Source organism: Ochotona princeps, chromosome 4 (genome assembly GCF_030435755.1).
Source record: "Ochotona princeps isolate mOchPri1 chromosome 4, mOchPri1.hap1, whole genome shotgun sequence".
Taxonomy (NCBI): domain Eukaryota; kingdom Metazoa; phylum Chordata; class Mammalia; order Lagomorpha; family Ochotonidae; genus Ochotona; species Ochotona princeps.
Genome location: NC_080835.1, coordinates 56948847 through 56964600, shown reverse-complemented (window position 1 = coordinate 56964600; position 15754 = coordinate 56948847). Strand labels below are relative to the sequence as shown.

Here is a 15754-nt window from a genome sequence, read left to right as displayed (position 1 = left end):
TTACAGAGAAAAAGAGGAGAGGAAGAAATCTTCCATCTATTGGTTGATTCTCCAAATGAGCACCACAACTGAAGCTGGACCCATGTGAAGCCAGAAGCCAAGAGCTTCATCTGGCTCTCCCATGTGGTACCAGGGCCCAAAGACTTGGGGCATCTTCCTCTGCTTTCCCAGGCCATCTGAACAGGACACAAGATCAGAAATGAAGCAGCCAGGACTCAAACTGGACCCCACATGGTGCTGGTGCCGCAGGCATAGATTTAACCTGCTTCAGCACAGCAACAGCCCCACTGATTTATTTCTTCAAAAGGCAAAATTACAGAGAAAGGGAGGGAGGGAGAGAGAGAGAGGGAGAGAGGGAGAGAGGGAGAGAGGGAGAGAGAGGGAGAGAGAGAGAGAGAGAGAGAGAGAGAGAGAGAGAGAGAGAGAGAGAGAGAGAGAGAAATCTTCCATGCATTGGGTCACTGTCCAAATGGCTGCAATGGCCAGGGCTGGACAGGACAAAGCCTAGAAATGCATATCCAGGTCTCCCATGTGGATGGCAGACATCCAAGTACTTAGACCATCTTCCCCTGCCTTCCAGGCACATTAGCAGGGACCTGGATGAGAAGTACTGCAGCCAGTACTTGAATCAACATTCATATGGGATGCTAGCATCACAGACAGTGGCTTAATCTGATCCGCCACAATGCTGGCCTCATTTTACATAGATTTTTATCTCTGTAGTTAATTCCTTTTTCACAATTGTCACAAAGATTCATTCCCTCCTAAAGGACAGATCTAGTCTACAAGGACATGACTTAGTCAGCTGGCCACAGCCTATCCAGCACTTTAGGAAAATAGATGATAAACTGGCTACATCAGAGGCTACCACTGTCCCACAGTATCCATTCTCCCGACTTCATTCAGTAATAGAAACTGAAAGATTTTTAACTAGGCACTTGGGAGCCCACAGAACCACACTGCTAGCCTTCCTTGCCCATATGACTGAAATCTGGGCAAGTGATGAACAACTTCTGAGACACAGCCCTAAGGGCAAGGAGCATTCCCTTCTCATCTCTTCTTTCTGATGGCTACAATGGCACACATGTGTCAGGAGTAGCCATCACTGACCATGACGTGATGGGCATGTGCAAAAGATGGTGGAACCACAATGAAGAAGGAAGCTGGGTCACTGAGTTCATGTAGCGTATGCCAGCCCACAGCTGACTGCCTCCATACTTCATGAGAAAGAATAAATACTGTCATCCTGCAATAGGAGATTGAGAGACGGGATATTTGAGACAGTTTTATACACACACACACACACACCCTCAACAGATGTTCAGGGTTTACTCCTGTGATGTCATTAAGTATCAAGAGTCCAATATGATATATGCTGCTACTTCAGATTATTCTGAAAACCCAAAGGATCCAGTCTTCTTAGTGAAGGAACTCCTGTTCCTGTGCCCAGGGAATGTACTCTAATTTGGATTCCTGATGCTAAGGTCATTGTACAAATCACTCAAGCTGGCACTACTGGACAGGTTCCACACCACGATCATCCCATCTGTACATTGCCCCTGGTCTACTGCTGGCACTGCGTATCTACTGATCAGGCCCAGGAAGGTACCAGTGGACCTTTGTGTGTGAACTTCATTTACTCCCAATATTCATTCCAGTGTGTTGGATCTTCTAATTCTTCAAGAGCTAGTTCAAACAGTCCATGCTCCAAATACCACAGCCCTTACTTAGTTCTATCAACTCCCAGAGCACTCACTGCTATTAATAAAAATATGAATAATAATTAATTAGGCCTTTACAAAAAGCCAGGCATCATGCTAGGTAATGTACAATGCAAGTATTCCACTGAATTCCCCCTTCTGAGATAGTTTTCTACAGGTGAGGAAATTGAGGCTAACATGGGCTGAGCAACAACACAGGGCCAGAGAGCTGGAAAGGGACTGAGCCTGGATGTGAGCCCAATTTAGCTGTTAACCACTCCAGTTTCAGCAGCCTAGGGCTCTGGGGTCACCGGTGGGAGTGGCGAAGGGGCCATGAGGCCTCCTGGGTAGCTCTCTAGGAAGTACTGCCAGGCCCCGTGGTGCTTTGGTGTTTTTCTGAAAGCATCTGCTCCCCAACCCCCAGTCCTTTCTGCCGGGTGCATCTTTAGAATTCCTGATCTCGGCTTCTGAATATCGATTGTTTGCAGCAGCAAGTCAGCAATTTGTGGTTTCCCGACAATGGCTCTGTGTTCCATTCTAGAACTTGGCTGGTCTGCATTTCCACCATCAGACACAAGCCTACCTCGTTTCCATGGTGGCCTGGAGCTTTACTAGTTGAGCGTTGTGCTCAGGTCTCCTGCCACAGCCCCTCAAAATGGAGACCACAGGACAAGGCAGAAGGAAGAGCTTTGCTCTCAGAAAGGGAAAAATCAAGCAAAGCTTCAGCTCCTGCATGGAGCAAGCATTGCCTATGACACCTGTTTTATTTTCTTTTTTAATGTGCATTTCGGCACGTGCAAGGAAAACAACAGGTTTATATTAGAATAGTAGTGTTAGAAAAGTGGTCGAGAAACAGGCACCCTCATAAACTACTGGTGAGGTGAAAGTCAATGCAATTGAAGGACACATTGAAGGACACATTGGAACTATTTATTCAGGCTTCCAATGTACAGACCTAAGAGTAAGATGTGCAGAGATGATGAGCTCCTGCTCTGTCCTATACAGTCCACATCACCCCTATCTGCAGCGGGCTCCCTTCCTCCCCCACATCCACAGGACTCACAGTGGCCATTTCACAGCTGCATGTTGTGGACCTGCCCCTCCCTGACATCTCCACTCTTTAAAAACAGCAAAGCAGCCATCTGTGCAAAGGGTCCCCTCCATTCTGCTAGTCTCATATCCTACCCCAAATGGCAGAGGACAGCTTCCAGCTGGGAGCAGTTTAGCAGAGGGGTGGGGGTGATCAGCGCTGGAATAACCTTCTGCATGGCCATGGAAGAAAAGACAGAAGGAACAGTTGAGGACAGCACGAAGCAGGCAGTCGCAAATTGGGAGTCTACAGGAGACGTTGAGGCGAGAATTCTCTTCACCAGATTTAGATAGGGCAACGTGGCAAAGTTTAAAAACAAACAAACAAGGCCAGTGTTGTGGTACAGTAGGTAAAGCTACCACCTGTGGCAGTTGGAGTCCCATCTGCTCCACTTCCAATTCAGCTCCATGCTAATGACAACAGAAGATGTCCCAAGTGCATGGGACCTGGGAGATGGGATGGAGTTCCTAGCTCCCTGCTCCTATCATTGCAGCCCCTCGGGGAATGAGCCAGTGGATGAAGATCTCTCTGTGTGTATTTCTCCATCTCTTTCTGTGTAACTCAGCCTTTCAAATAAATAAACCTTAAAACATATCCCAAAAAAATGCCTGGGTCTGGCACGGTAGCCTAGCAGTTAAGGTCCTCACCTTGAATGCATCGGGATCCCATATGGGCACCAGTTCTAATCCAGGCAGCCCTGCTTCCCATCCAGCTCCCTGATTGTGGCCTAGGAAAGCAGTCGAGGACGGCCCAAAGCCTTGGGATCCTGCACCCACGTGGGAGACCTGGAGGAAGCTCCTGGCTCCTGGTTTCAGATCGGCGCAGCACCAGCCATTGCAGTCACTTAGGGAGTGAATCATCAGGCAAAAGATCTTCCTCGGGGTCTGGCGCCGTGGCTTAGTGGCTAAAGTCCTCGCCTTGAACACCCCTGGGATCCCATACGGGCGCCAGTTCTAATCCCAGCAGCTCCACTTCCCATCCAGCTCCCTGCCTGTGGCCTGGGAAAGCAGTTGAGGACGGCCCAAAGCCTTGGGACCCTGCACCCGTGTGGGAGACCTGGAAGAGCTCCAGGATCCTGGCTTCAGATCGGCACAGCACCAGCCGTTGAGCTAGCTCACTTGGGTAGTGAATCATCAGATGGAAGATCTTCCTCTCTGTCTCTCCTCCTCTGTATATCTGACTTTGTAACAAAAATTAATAAATCTTAAAAAAAAAGATCTTCCTCTCTCTCCTCTTCTCTTTATATCTTAAAAAAAAATCTTAAAAAAAAATCTTAAAAAATCTTAAAAAAAAAAAAAAAGAATGCCTGGCCTTGATTCCCAGCTATAGTCCCTGAATCTAGTTTCCTGCTAACACAGATCCTGGGAGATAGTGGTGATGTAATTGAGTTGCTGCCACCTACATGGTAGATGGCTCCTGGATTTGGTCTTGTCCAACTATGGCTGTTGCTGGCACGGACAAGGAGGGGAGGAGGCAGGGGGAAGGAAAGGGGGTGGAAGACGGTATGAAGTAAACCATGAATGGGAACCATTTCTTTCTGTCTCAATCTCTTACAAAAATAAATAATTTTGTTGATAATAAGTTACATAATGCTTACTATAAGTCAGACAATTTTAGGTATTTTCCATATAATAACTCAATCCTCAGAACAAAGCTATGAGATATGAACCATGATTTTCCTCATTTCATAAACAAAGAAATTAAATAACATTTCCCCAACATCCAACAACTACTAATGGAGCTGAGTTTCAAAACTTCAGTGTCAGAGTCCCAAGTTTTCATTCTAAATCACTATGCTACACCATGAAGGACAATTTAGAGTAATAATATAATAATAATAAAACCCTCAGAATTCAAGGAAACCAAAACAGGGATCTGTAAGCATGTCTCATTAGAGCATAAGTTTTTTGTTTTTAAAATTTTATTTGAAAGAAAGAGAGAGAGAGATTTCCAATATGCTAGTTGACTGCCCAAATATCTGTAACTGCTAGGGCCAGGCTGGGCTAAAGCCAGGCTCCAAGCAGTCCATCTCCGTGTGGGCGGCAGGGACTCAGCTGCCTACCTGAGCCACCAACTGCTGCTTCCCAGAACACACATTAGCAGGAAGCTGGGTTGGAGGCAGAAAAGCCACAACTTGAACCACGCACTCCAACATGGGTTGTGATCATTCTGAGTAGCAACTTGGAAGCTGTGCTTAAATGTAATGTAGCTGTTAAATGTGTTAAATGTAATGTAATGTGGCTTGCAGTCCAGCGTCTTCCTAATGCACACCCTGGGAGGCAGTAGGTGATGGCTGCAGAGACAGGACCCTCCCGAACGGGCTCTGCCTGTTTCTCTCTCTCTCTCTCTCTCTCTCTCTCTCTCTCTTTTTCTGCTCTTCAAATGAACAAAATTCAAGTGAGACCAAAACACTAACAACAACTCCTTGGAAGACTTGCAGGGGATTTTTGAGGCATATTACAGACACACAGACATAAATCCTCAGACTATCAAAAGATGATGAGCAAGACTTTCAGAGAGCAAACAGCCCTCAATATAGAGAGAAATCTAGAGAACGTAGAATGGGCTCCAGGGATGTTTACTTGGTGGGGATTGCTTGCAAAGTATCTAACAACACAGACAAAATCTGGGAGTGGGGTAAAAATGAAAGCAGAAGATGAAAACAGCAGGCCATCCCGCCGGCAGTCTTCTAAGGGCTGAACCACATCAAGGACTGCCACAAGGGGGAGCCCAATCCAAGTAAACGTCCCAGGGGTCCAAGACCGCCTCAATGCACCTAATAAAGGCAGGAAAAACAGAGGAAGAAGGTATGCCAATCCTAGCGGGAAAGCTAGAGAAAGAAGTTCATGAGCTTTCCAACTGCTGCAGCTAAGTGAAAGTGACTAGGCTTGAGAGGAACAAGGGCTCCCCAAATTTTCCATCTCCACTAAGATTTCCCACACAGAGCCCCAAGGAACCATGCAATGGGAAACAGACTCACAGTGTTTTTATAGCAGGTATAAACCTGCTCAGCCCTAAACACCAGAATGATTAAATGTGCATCAGAAAATACAGTTTTTACCAAGATTTTCCTTCAAGAAGCATTCCTCCACCCACTGCAATGCCAACTATAAAACACAGGTCCTCCCCACCCCACCCCACCGCCAAATAAATAAATTTTAAGTACCAGACGATTTTGAAGTCATACCACTGAGGGAAACAGGTGAAAAGAGGTACCTAGATGCTAATATTGATCATCCCCAAATACCAACTCACAAGCCCCTGCCAATAACCACGGAATATCCTAATCCCCATCAGCACAGAAGCCAAGCATAACGGTATGTGCACTTGTGCAGGGTTTCAGAGCTAGCCAACAGACCTTGGAGGACATTCAACCAGCAGGACCAAATCCACATGCCCTGCTCACCACTTAACAGGGAATTATTTGTTCAGTCTTATTAGATTTGAAGAATTTTTAATAGCACATTTTTGAGCTCAGAATCCCAGGAACAGATCCATTTTGAATGAGATAGAAAGTAAAATAACAATATTTTCAATGATCAGTGAAGTTGAATTCCTCTGAGATTCTGTTCAGAGCACCACAGAACACCAAGAATTGCTCAGACAAGGTCAGATTAAACCATACATTAAACACTTCTTATAGCTAAAATAAGTTTTTTTTTCCTTTGTAAATCTTTCTTCAAAATATGATTTGGAGTTTGAAGAAAGAAGTAGTGCAGTGGTTATACAGATGTTGGCAGGACTAATGTTTGTGTAGTTGAGGGTTAAGCCACAGCCAGCAATGCAGGTGTTATATATGGATACTGTCTCAAGTCCTGGCTGCTCCACTTTCCATCCAGCTAATGTTCTGAGGAAACCAGCAGAAGATGGTCCAAGTGCTTCAGCCCCTGTTCCCACGTGGGAGACCCAGAGAAAGCTCCTGGCTCCTGACTTCAGCCCAGCCCAGCCCAGGCTAATATCGTTGCCATTTTGGGAGTAACCGAGCAAATGGAAGATGTCTCTGCCCAAAGGCAAAGAGATGTAAAGAGGCAGATGACATACTGGTCTACTCCCCACAGTCCCATAATGGCGGGGCCTGGGCTGGAGACAAAGATGGGAGCCAAGAACACAATCTAGGTCCCTTGTGTGAGTGGCAGGAGCCAACTGAGCCATCACGACTGCTTCCTGTAATCTGCACTAACAGGAAGCTGGAGTCAAAATTTGGAGCCAAGAATTAAACCCAGGCATTCAATAAGGAAGAGGGCTATTTACTATTAGACTAAAGGCCCACTCACAAATTATTTTTTCATTATGTTTTTTCTGCAACTTTCACTCCTACAATCATTCACCAGCTATGGATTCCCATGCATGTTCCCTAACCTCTCCAGTTCAGTCTCTTCATGAGGTATACAAAATGAGAGGACCTCCATATTTCACTCCTAGCTCAATGTTTGTACACAATAAATGTATGCAAACTGAAATTATTTGCATCTAGTTCCCATGAAACTGGGCATCAATCAAATACTCTCAGATTCTATGCAGTTATACCTCTTTTCACCTTCTTCATTCCTAAAGTAAAGATTATCAAAATGGAGAGTCTGACACAAATAACAAAATATAGGAAATGAGTATCGGGACACCATTTGCCATTCAAATTAAAATCTTAGTTGACCCAGGGACTGGTGCCATGAGGTAATAGGTTAAGCCTCCATCTGTGATGCCAGCATCCCATATGGACATCATTTCAGGACCTGGTTGTTCCACTTCTAATCCAGCTCCCTGATAATGCACCTGAGAAAGCAGCAGAATATGGCCCCAGTGTTTGGGCCCCTGTACTCATGGGAAAGACTTGGAAAGCAGCTCCTGGCTTCTGGTTTCAGCCAGCCCAACTGTCACAGCCATCTGGGAAGTGAAACAACAGATGGAAGATCTCTCTCTCTCGCTCCCCCCTTTCTCCCTCCCACCTACCCTTCCTCCCCGCTTCTCTACCTCCCTTTCTCTGTAGTTCAGACTTTCAAGTAAATGAGAAAAAAATTAATATTTGCTTATCTTTACTGGAAAATTAAATTTTTACTGAGATAAGGAAAGACAGAAAAATCTTCTATCCTCTGGTTCACTCCTAAAGTGGCCTCAACAGCTGGAGCTGAGCTGATCCAAAGCCAGGAGCCAAGAGCTTCTTCCATGTCTCCCACGTGGATGTAGGGTCCTAAGGCTTTGAGCTGTCCTCAACTACTTTCCCAGGCCACCAGTTCTATATGGGATCCTGGCACATGCAAGCCAATGATCTAGCCACTGAGCCATCACACCAGACCCAAGCGGAAAAAGTTAGTATTAAAAAAGTAAGAACAAGAAGAGGTTTGGCTTCAAGTAGGAGCTCATTTCTGTATTTGGAGACAGCCAGGTCAAGTGCTTTATCATGGAGGTTGAGGAATATGGACATAATTTCAAGGTGCTGGTTTAAACAAAAAGGTGGCAAAAGTGCTCACTGCTCTTTCTATGCTGAAAAAGTGTTTTCCTGACTTCCCTCTCATCGTGGAAGCCAACAAAAAGAAGCAAGCCCCAGTCCCTGTCCCAGAACCCCAGCTTCAGCAGGCACAAGCAGGTGCCCCCACCTCTCAAGCTACAGGGAGTAGGCAGAGGAGGGAACACCTGCAGACAAAGACGAGGCAGGGGACTTGGTGGCCCCAACCTCAAAGGGACATGAAGCTCCGGGTAGAGAGACAATTCAGCAACAGCAGGCCTCAGTGACTGCTTCACAGCTTGCTATGACTTTCATGATTTGGGTCTTTCCAGAGTATCTAGAAGCATCACACACAAAATCAACCTTTTCCTTCAATTTCTTCCAACTCCAGAACCCAGTATGTGCCTTGTTGGGTTTCCCAACTGTGGCTTTTCACTGCAGTTTCTCTGAAACACTTAAGCTGCACTATAAGACGATAAAAATTTTTATTGTGATTTGCCTTTGAACTTGGTCATACTGAAATTCACAATAAGTGGGAAACGATTTTCTCAGAGATTGTATTTTGGTGTAGAATCACACAAATTCTAGAGCCAGCATCCAGCACTGTGTTATAGCAAGTCAAGTCACCACCTGTGATGCAACCAACTGATACGGTGCCAGTTCCATTTCTGATCCAGCTCCCTGCTAATGTGTCTGAGAAAGCAGCAGAGAACAGCCCAAATGCTTGGGCCCCTGCAGCCACGTGGGAGATCTGGATGAAATTCTCAACTCCTGGCTTCTACCTGGCATAGCCCCAGTCCTAGGAGTGAACCACTGAATGGAAGAGTTCTCCCCCCCCCCTCTCTCCCCCTCTCTGTAACTAGGCATTTCAAATGAATAAAAATATCTTCTTTAAAAATATTTTATTTATTTTTATTGGAAAGGGAGATTTACAGGGGAGAAATAGAAAGAAAGATCTCCTATCTGTTGGTTCACTCCCCAAACAGACACAATGGACAGAGCTGATCCAAAGCCAGGAGACAGGATCCTCTTCCAGGTCTGCCACCAGGGTACAGGGACCTGAGGCTTTTGACCATCCTCCACTGTTTTCTCAGTCCATAAGCAAGGAGTTGGATTGGAAGTAGAGCAGGCAGGACACAAACTGGCATTCATATGGGATGTTGGCACTGGCAGATGGAGGATTAACCAACTGAGCCATCATGCCAGATCCATGAATAGATCTAAAAAAAAAAAAAAGGAGGAAAAGGAGAATTCTACAGCCAGTGTTGCTTGGCTACAAGGCAAAAGCCCCTTAACTTCTTTTTTAAACTTATTTCACTTTTATTGGAAAGGCAGATATACAGAGTAGAGGAGAGACTGAGAGGAAGATCTTGCGTCCGATGATCCACTCCCTAAGTGAGCTCAATGGCTGGTGCTGCGCCAATCCGAAGCATCAGGAGCCAGGAGCCAGGAGCTTCCTCCAGATCTCCCACACGGGTGCAGGGTCCCAAGGCTTTGGGCCATCCTTGATTACTTTCCCAGGCCACAGGCAGGAAGCTAGATGGCAAATGGAGCTGCTGGGATTGGAACCGGCGCCCGTATGGGATCCTGGGGCGTTCAAGGCGAGGACTTTAGCCGCTAGGCCACTGCGCCAGGGCCCCAACCCCTTCACTTTTTATGAAAAGCATTATTTTACTTAAAGAGACAATGATACATTTTAATCTACTCTTGTATTTTTTTTCTTAAAGATTTACTTACTTATTTGAAAAGGTTACAGAGAAAGAAATAATCTTCCATCCAGTGGTTCACTTCCCAAATGGCTTACAACACCTGGGGTTGGGTCAGGTAGAAGTCAGGAACCAGGAATTTCATCCAGGTCTCCCATGTGGCTGCAGGGGCCCAAATACTTGGGCCATCTTCTGATGCTTTCCCAGGCACATTAGCAAGGAGCTTGACTGAAAGTGGAGCAGCCGGGGGGGCACAAAGCAGTGCCCATATGAGGTGCTAATACCACAGGTGGAGGCTTAACTCAATACACCTCAGGGCCAGCCCCTACCTTTGTCTTAATTTACAGCAGGCTTTTATGAGTTTTTAAGTTTTTAACAAATCTTTGCTGGTGATGCAAATTTTATCAGGTATGAATCCACAGAAACCCGACTTTCTTTGTTTTATTTTGATGAGCGTATAAAATGCTGGGAGCACAGTGCATTGTGCTGACTTCTCCCATTTTTGGTAAATGCTCTAGTTGTTTCCTATTCAGGGATACAACATTCACAGCTGGTCTGCTTAAGAGTGAACTTACAAGGCATTACATCTCTGTTTCATTATGAGTACAAGAAACAGGACCCAAAGGGTAGACAACGTCATACTTTTACTAGTCCTAATTATAGCTATAAAGATATAGAATTCTGGACCGATCTCTCTTTTTCTCTCTCCCTCCGGATATAAAAATCCTCAAGCAGAGCAGGCTTGCTAAGTTCCTTGCGTGTCCCCTCATCCCCTCCGTTGGAGTACCAGCTTCAGCAGGGCCTGTGCTGCTGGGTGTTTAGTTGCCGCTGACGTCACAGGCCCAGGAGCTTCTCCTGTGTGCAGAGGGATGAGGAGCTGCTCTTTGCTGTCTATGAAACCCCTTGTTTTCTGGTCGGAAGCCTCCCTGTAAGACTAAGGTCAGAAGATCCTTGGGCAACAAATCCTGCCTCTCTGTTGGATCTGTAAGACTTCATAATTATTCAGGGAAAATCTGTCAAAACAGTTACTATCTGATCTGTTTCCAGGGACTGAAACATTCAGTGAAACTTTATAAAATGTTGAAACTATACTGTAGGGTTTTTTTTTTTTTTTTTAACAAAGTTATTATTTGAGAATGAAGTCTTTTTATACCAGGAAATAATTATCCTGAATGATCTTGGAAACTCGCTCCCTTCATTTTATTTAATCAATATATGTTAAAATTACCAAAGGAGGGCAAGGGGAAGTGCAGATTAATACATTAAAGCAGGAGTGACATACGTACTTTCAGATATCAACTCATAAGCGCCATTGCCGCTGGCTCCTTGCTCACTCTGTGACTGCTTGATCTGGCCATGGCCAGTTGCCATATCCCATGGACATTCAGGTAGCCTGAGAAAAAGCCCTTGGAATAAAGAACTGAGGCCTTGTGCTAGCCTGGCAAGTGCACACTCCAGCTCAGTCAAGCCTTCAGTACAGCCCTTGAGGTCATTCAAGCTACATCTCCATGACAGGCCCTCAGCCAGACCACTAGCTAATCCACTTAAATTCCTGACCACAGAAACTACAACATAAACAAATGGTCTGTGTTTTAGGTTTCTAGGTTTGGGATTGAATGACTATACAACAGTAGATAACTAATATAATATTTAAATGTATTAGACATTTTAAACTCAGAAATTCACACTTTGTTTTTGCAAAACAAAAAATCAAAAGATATATTAGAACAGTATGACAATATGTGCCTAAGACATGACATATGTGAAAATGATCAGTTTTCACAAACTATTTTAGACTTCCTGAACCAGGCCGAACAGACAATTCAAGCAGGAAAACAAAGCAAGGCAAAACAAAATAAAAACAAAACCTGATGTTACCTAATACTGTTTTTCTTACATTAACCTCCAAGTGATGATTTTAAAATTATCCATTGTCCTGAGGTGCAAACATGTATAACTTCTTGAATTAATCAAAATACTTGGTCCAGGTTTCCCCCAAGTAGAACTGGAAATGAAAACATGACAGGCATCGTGCTGCAGGTTAAGCTGTTACTTTTACCACCACACCTCATATTGGTATGTCAGTTTGAGTCTCAGCAATTCTGCTTGTGACTCGACTTCCTGTTACTGCACAGCGAGGCAACAGATGACCCAAACATTTGTGCTGCTGCCACACATGTGAGAGTGCCAGATGGAGTTCCTGGCTCCTGGCCTTGGCCTGGCCCAGATCTAGCTGTTTCAGCCACTGTGGCAGTGAAGCAGTGAATGAAACATCAATTTCCCCTCTTATCACTTCGCCTTTCAAATAATTTTTTTAAGTGAAAAAGTTTCTAGGTACTCAGAGCCAACAGTCAGTGCATTCTGTGAAACCACCAAAATGCAAGCACTCTCCCTTATTATAATGGTCAGGAGAGCTTCCAGGCACCAGCGATGCCCAGGAACTTGGGCAATCTTGGAAAACAAAGAGGCCGGGACTCAAGGTTTACAAAAAATTTCAAATTGTATATTGTTCCATCCACTCAGATTGTTCAATTTGGAAACCCTATAAAACTGCCCACTGGCTGCTTTCTGCAGTTTCTCCCCATGTTCTAATGTACTCATTCTGAGTAGCTGGACCAGAAAAAGGAGACCTAGACTTGGACTGGGATCCTGTTCCAGACAGTCACCCCACTGAGCAGATACTGAGTCTATGTATCGTGTCAGCTGCTGTGCTGGCAGCTGCTGCTATAATAGTGAATCAAAACAGGCGAGGTTTCTATCCTCATTGAGTGACTAACTCATGAGGGAATAAGATAATCACAGAAATCAATGTGAAATTGCACTCAGCTGACAGGTGCACAGGAAGGGTGGCAGGGGTGGGAGGGCTGGGAGTGTTATCCTGCAGCAGGAGAGCTCAACGCAAGAGCTAAAGGATGAAGAGCTACTAGACTAAGAGGAGAAAGCACACTTCAGGCCAGGGGATGCAGCATCATGCGCCAGAGGCTGAAGGCAGGTCAGCGTGGCTAGGTGATGAAGGTGGGAGAAGAGAGCTGAATGAATGTGAGACACAGGGAGGGGTCAAAAGGAAAGGACTCAGTAGCAGTTGTGAGAAAGGCTTTCGGCTGGAAGAACAGAAAACCCAAACAGTGGCTTCACCTCATAGGGTGGTCTGTTTCCTCTTAGACTAGACCGGAGGTAGGAGGGATGTATGTAGCAACTCAGTGATAGAAGCAGCATGAAGCATTTCTTTCTCACAGCTGGGTGTAACTCCATGCCTCATGCTCAGGTCTATCGCAGTAAAATGAGAATCAAAATCTGTGATTGTCTTCCCTCTCTCCTCTCCCTTCCTCTTGCTTTCTCTCTCACGCTGATTGTTAAAACATCTCAGCAAAAATAAAATTTGACTTATTATTACACCACATTTTTTATTTAAGTGCTCATCATCTGCTGCCCCCCCCCCCAGTTGCAGAGCAGGAAGCTGGATGGGGGTAGAGGTAAGACTTAGTCCCTGCCTCCAGACATACATGTCCTGAATCCCTGGAATGCATGACGTCACTATGGCAAAGGGGATTTGTGCAAATGTGGTTAAAGGAAGAATCTTGAGGCAGAGGATGATCCTGTATTATCTAAACAGGCCCTAATTATACTCAAATGTGATCCTGCAGCAGTGGGGAACACCTGAGCTCCTAGGCCTGGGAAATCACTTGATCTTCCCTCGCCAAGGCAACACAGGCAGGACTTGAAATTCAATAGGACTGCAGCAGACTAATTTTTTAGTAGATTCTTGTCTATGACCTGTGAATAATGTTTTAAATATCCAAACGGAATTTTATGTCCATAAAGGGAAATTTGGCTACAGAAAAAGATTGTGATGACAGAAACAAAAGTTTAGAATGATACAAGAAAAATGGCAAGGGATACAGGCAACTTCTAAAAGTTTAAAAAAGAAATTGGACATCATAGTCCAACAGTGAAGTCATTGCACCACATATCTGACAGTCTTGTTAAGTCCCACCTACTCAGCTCCCTGCCTGTGGCCTAGGAAAGCAGTGGAGGACGGCCCAAAGCCTCAGGACTCTGCACCCGCGTGGGAGACCTAGAGGAAGCTCCTGGCTTCGGATTGGCACAGCACGGGCCTTTGAGCTCACGTGGGGAGTGAACCTTTGCACAGAAGATCTTCCTCTCTGTCCCTCCTCCTCTGTACATCTGACTTTGTAATAAAAAAGAAATTGATCTTAAAAAAAAAAAAGAAAGAAAGAAATGGGCTCCTGTCACCCATGTGGGAAATCCATATGGAATTCCTGACTCCTGGTTTCAGTCTGGCTCAGCCCTGGTTATTGGGGACACTTGGGGGGTGTGAACCATGGAACTCTTTTCTCTGTCACTCAGTCTTTCAAACAAATAACTCTTTTTTTGTAATTATTTTATTTTGATAATCTTTACATAGTTGATTAGAGCACAAAGGGTCAAGGGCTACAGGAAAGTGAGTAAGGCTATTGTTTTCACATTATTATTTTTTTTTTTTAAGTGAGAAAATGAAATCCCCCTCAGAAGGAACCAACTGTTACAACATACTGGCTCTGAAGAGAACAAATGTGTGCTGTTCCCTGTGACTAACTTTGCTATAATTTTTTTTAAGATTTATTTATTTATTTTATTACAAAGTCAGATGTACAGAGAGGATGAGAGAGAGAAATATCTTCTGTCCAATGATTCACTTCCCAAGTGACCACAATGGCCGGTGCTATGCTGATCCGAGGCCAGGAGCCAGGAGCTCTTCTGGGTCTCCCATACAGGTGCAGGGTCCCAAGGCTTTGGGCCATCCTTGACTGCTTTCCCAGGCCACAGGCAGGGAACCGGGATATGAACCGGCGCCCATATGGGATCACCGGCGCATTCAAGGCCATGACTTTAGCCACTAGGCCACGCTGCCAGACTCAAATTTGCGATAATTTAACACAAGAGTAGGAGGGCACCTAAAATATCCTAGACACACACTTACCTGGCAGTGTAGATACCATGATCACGCAGGTGGTTTTCCCAGGGCGAGGCTCATCCATTGCACTTGGGATGTGCTAACCCCTGTGATTTCCCCAAATGTGGGAAACTCGGCTGCATAATTTGTGGTAGTGGGGGCCTGCGTTTGCACTCTCCCCTGAAAAAAAAAATAAAAAAATAATTTAAAAAGTAAAAACATCCTAGACATGAGAGATACAACTGCACATCGGGTCTCGGGGGGGGCGGTGAGAGAGCAGGAATGAACACGTGAAATTTTGCAGCTACTCCTGCGGTGGCCCTGGGACTGTGGAAGACGCAGACTCCTATTAGAAGTGACACTGCCACTGCCTTGCTGAGCCTCTTTCAGCAAGGCGTTTAACTTTTCCGAAACGCGACTGGGCACTGGCATCCTTGCAAGTAATGCACACGTATCTTCATTTGGTGATCAACCTTTGTAATCAACTGTTTACAACACACACGGAAACCAAGGTTTAGAGATTTTAAATGAAGTGTCGGGGATCGCACGACGCAAGGCATAGAGGCAGTATTAACTAACTCCACCGTGGTGCTCAAGCACCAAAGGTGCTGACGCCGGCAGGAGTTCCTCGGTTCCCGTCCCGGGATTCGGAAAGCTGGACTCCCAGGACACCGTGTGTGGGGAGTGCTGTCTTCGAACCTGTCTCCAGAACGCCAGGAGCCTGGTTCGGAATTCTGGAAACACCGAAAGTTTCCTGCTCCCGTGTCGCTGGGATCCCCGGAGCAACACTCAGGATGACGGCTCGGGATTACCCTCAGGTAATCTAACTACTGTCATTCAAGTGCTAACTCTGTCTCCTCCGCT

At 45.4% G+C, this 15754-nt stretch overlaps 1 protein-coding gene and 1 non-coding gene across 2 annotated transcripts in view; one reads left to right on the top strand and one right to left on the bottom strand.

Annotated features, from left to right (window-relative positions):
• The window catches only part of USP35 (ubiquitin specific peptidase 35), an 87894-nt gene extending 72827 nt beyond the window's left edge, over positions 1-15067 (bottom strand). The window contains exon 1 of the mRNA XM_058663653.1: positions 14918-15067. The gene's annotated coding sequence lies outside the window, so the exon portion shown is untranslated. The remainder of the gene's footprint in view (positions 1-14917) is intronic.
• Positions 14910-15073, top strand: LOC118759641 (U1 spliceosomal RNA). Its single transcript, XR_004996326.2, has one exon. It is a non-coding gene; the product is annotated as a U1 spliceosomal RNA (small nuclear RNA).
• Positions 15074-15754: the final 681 nt, after the last annotated feature.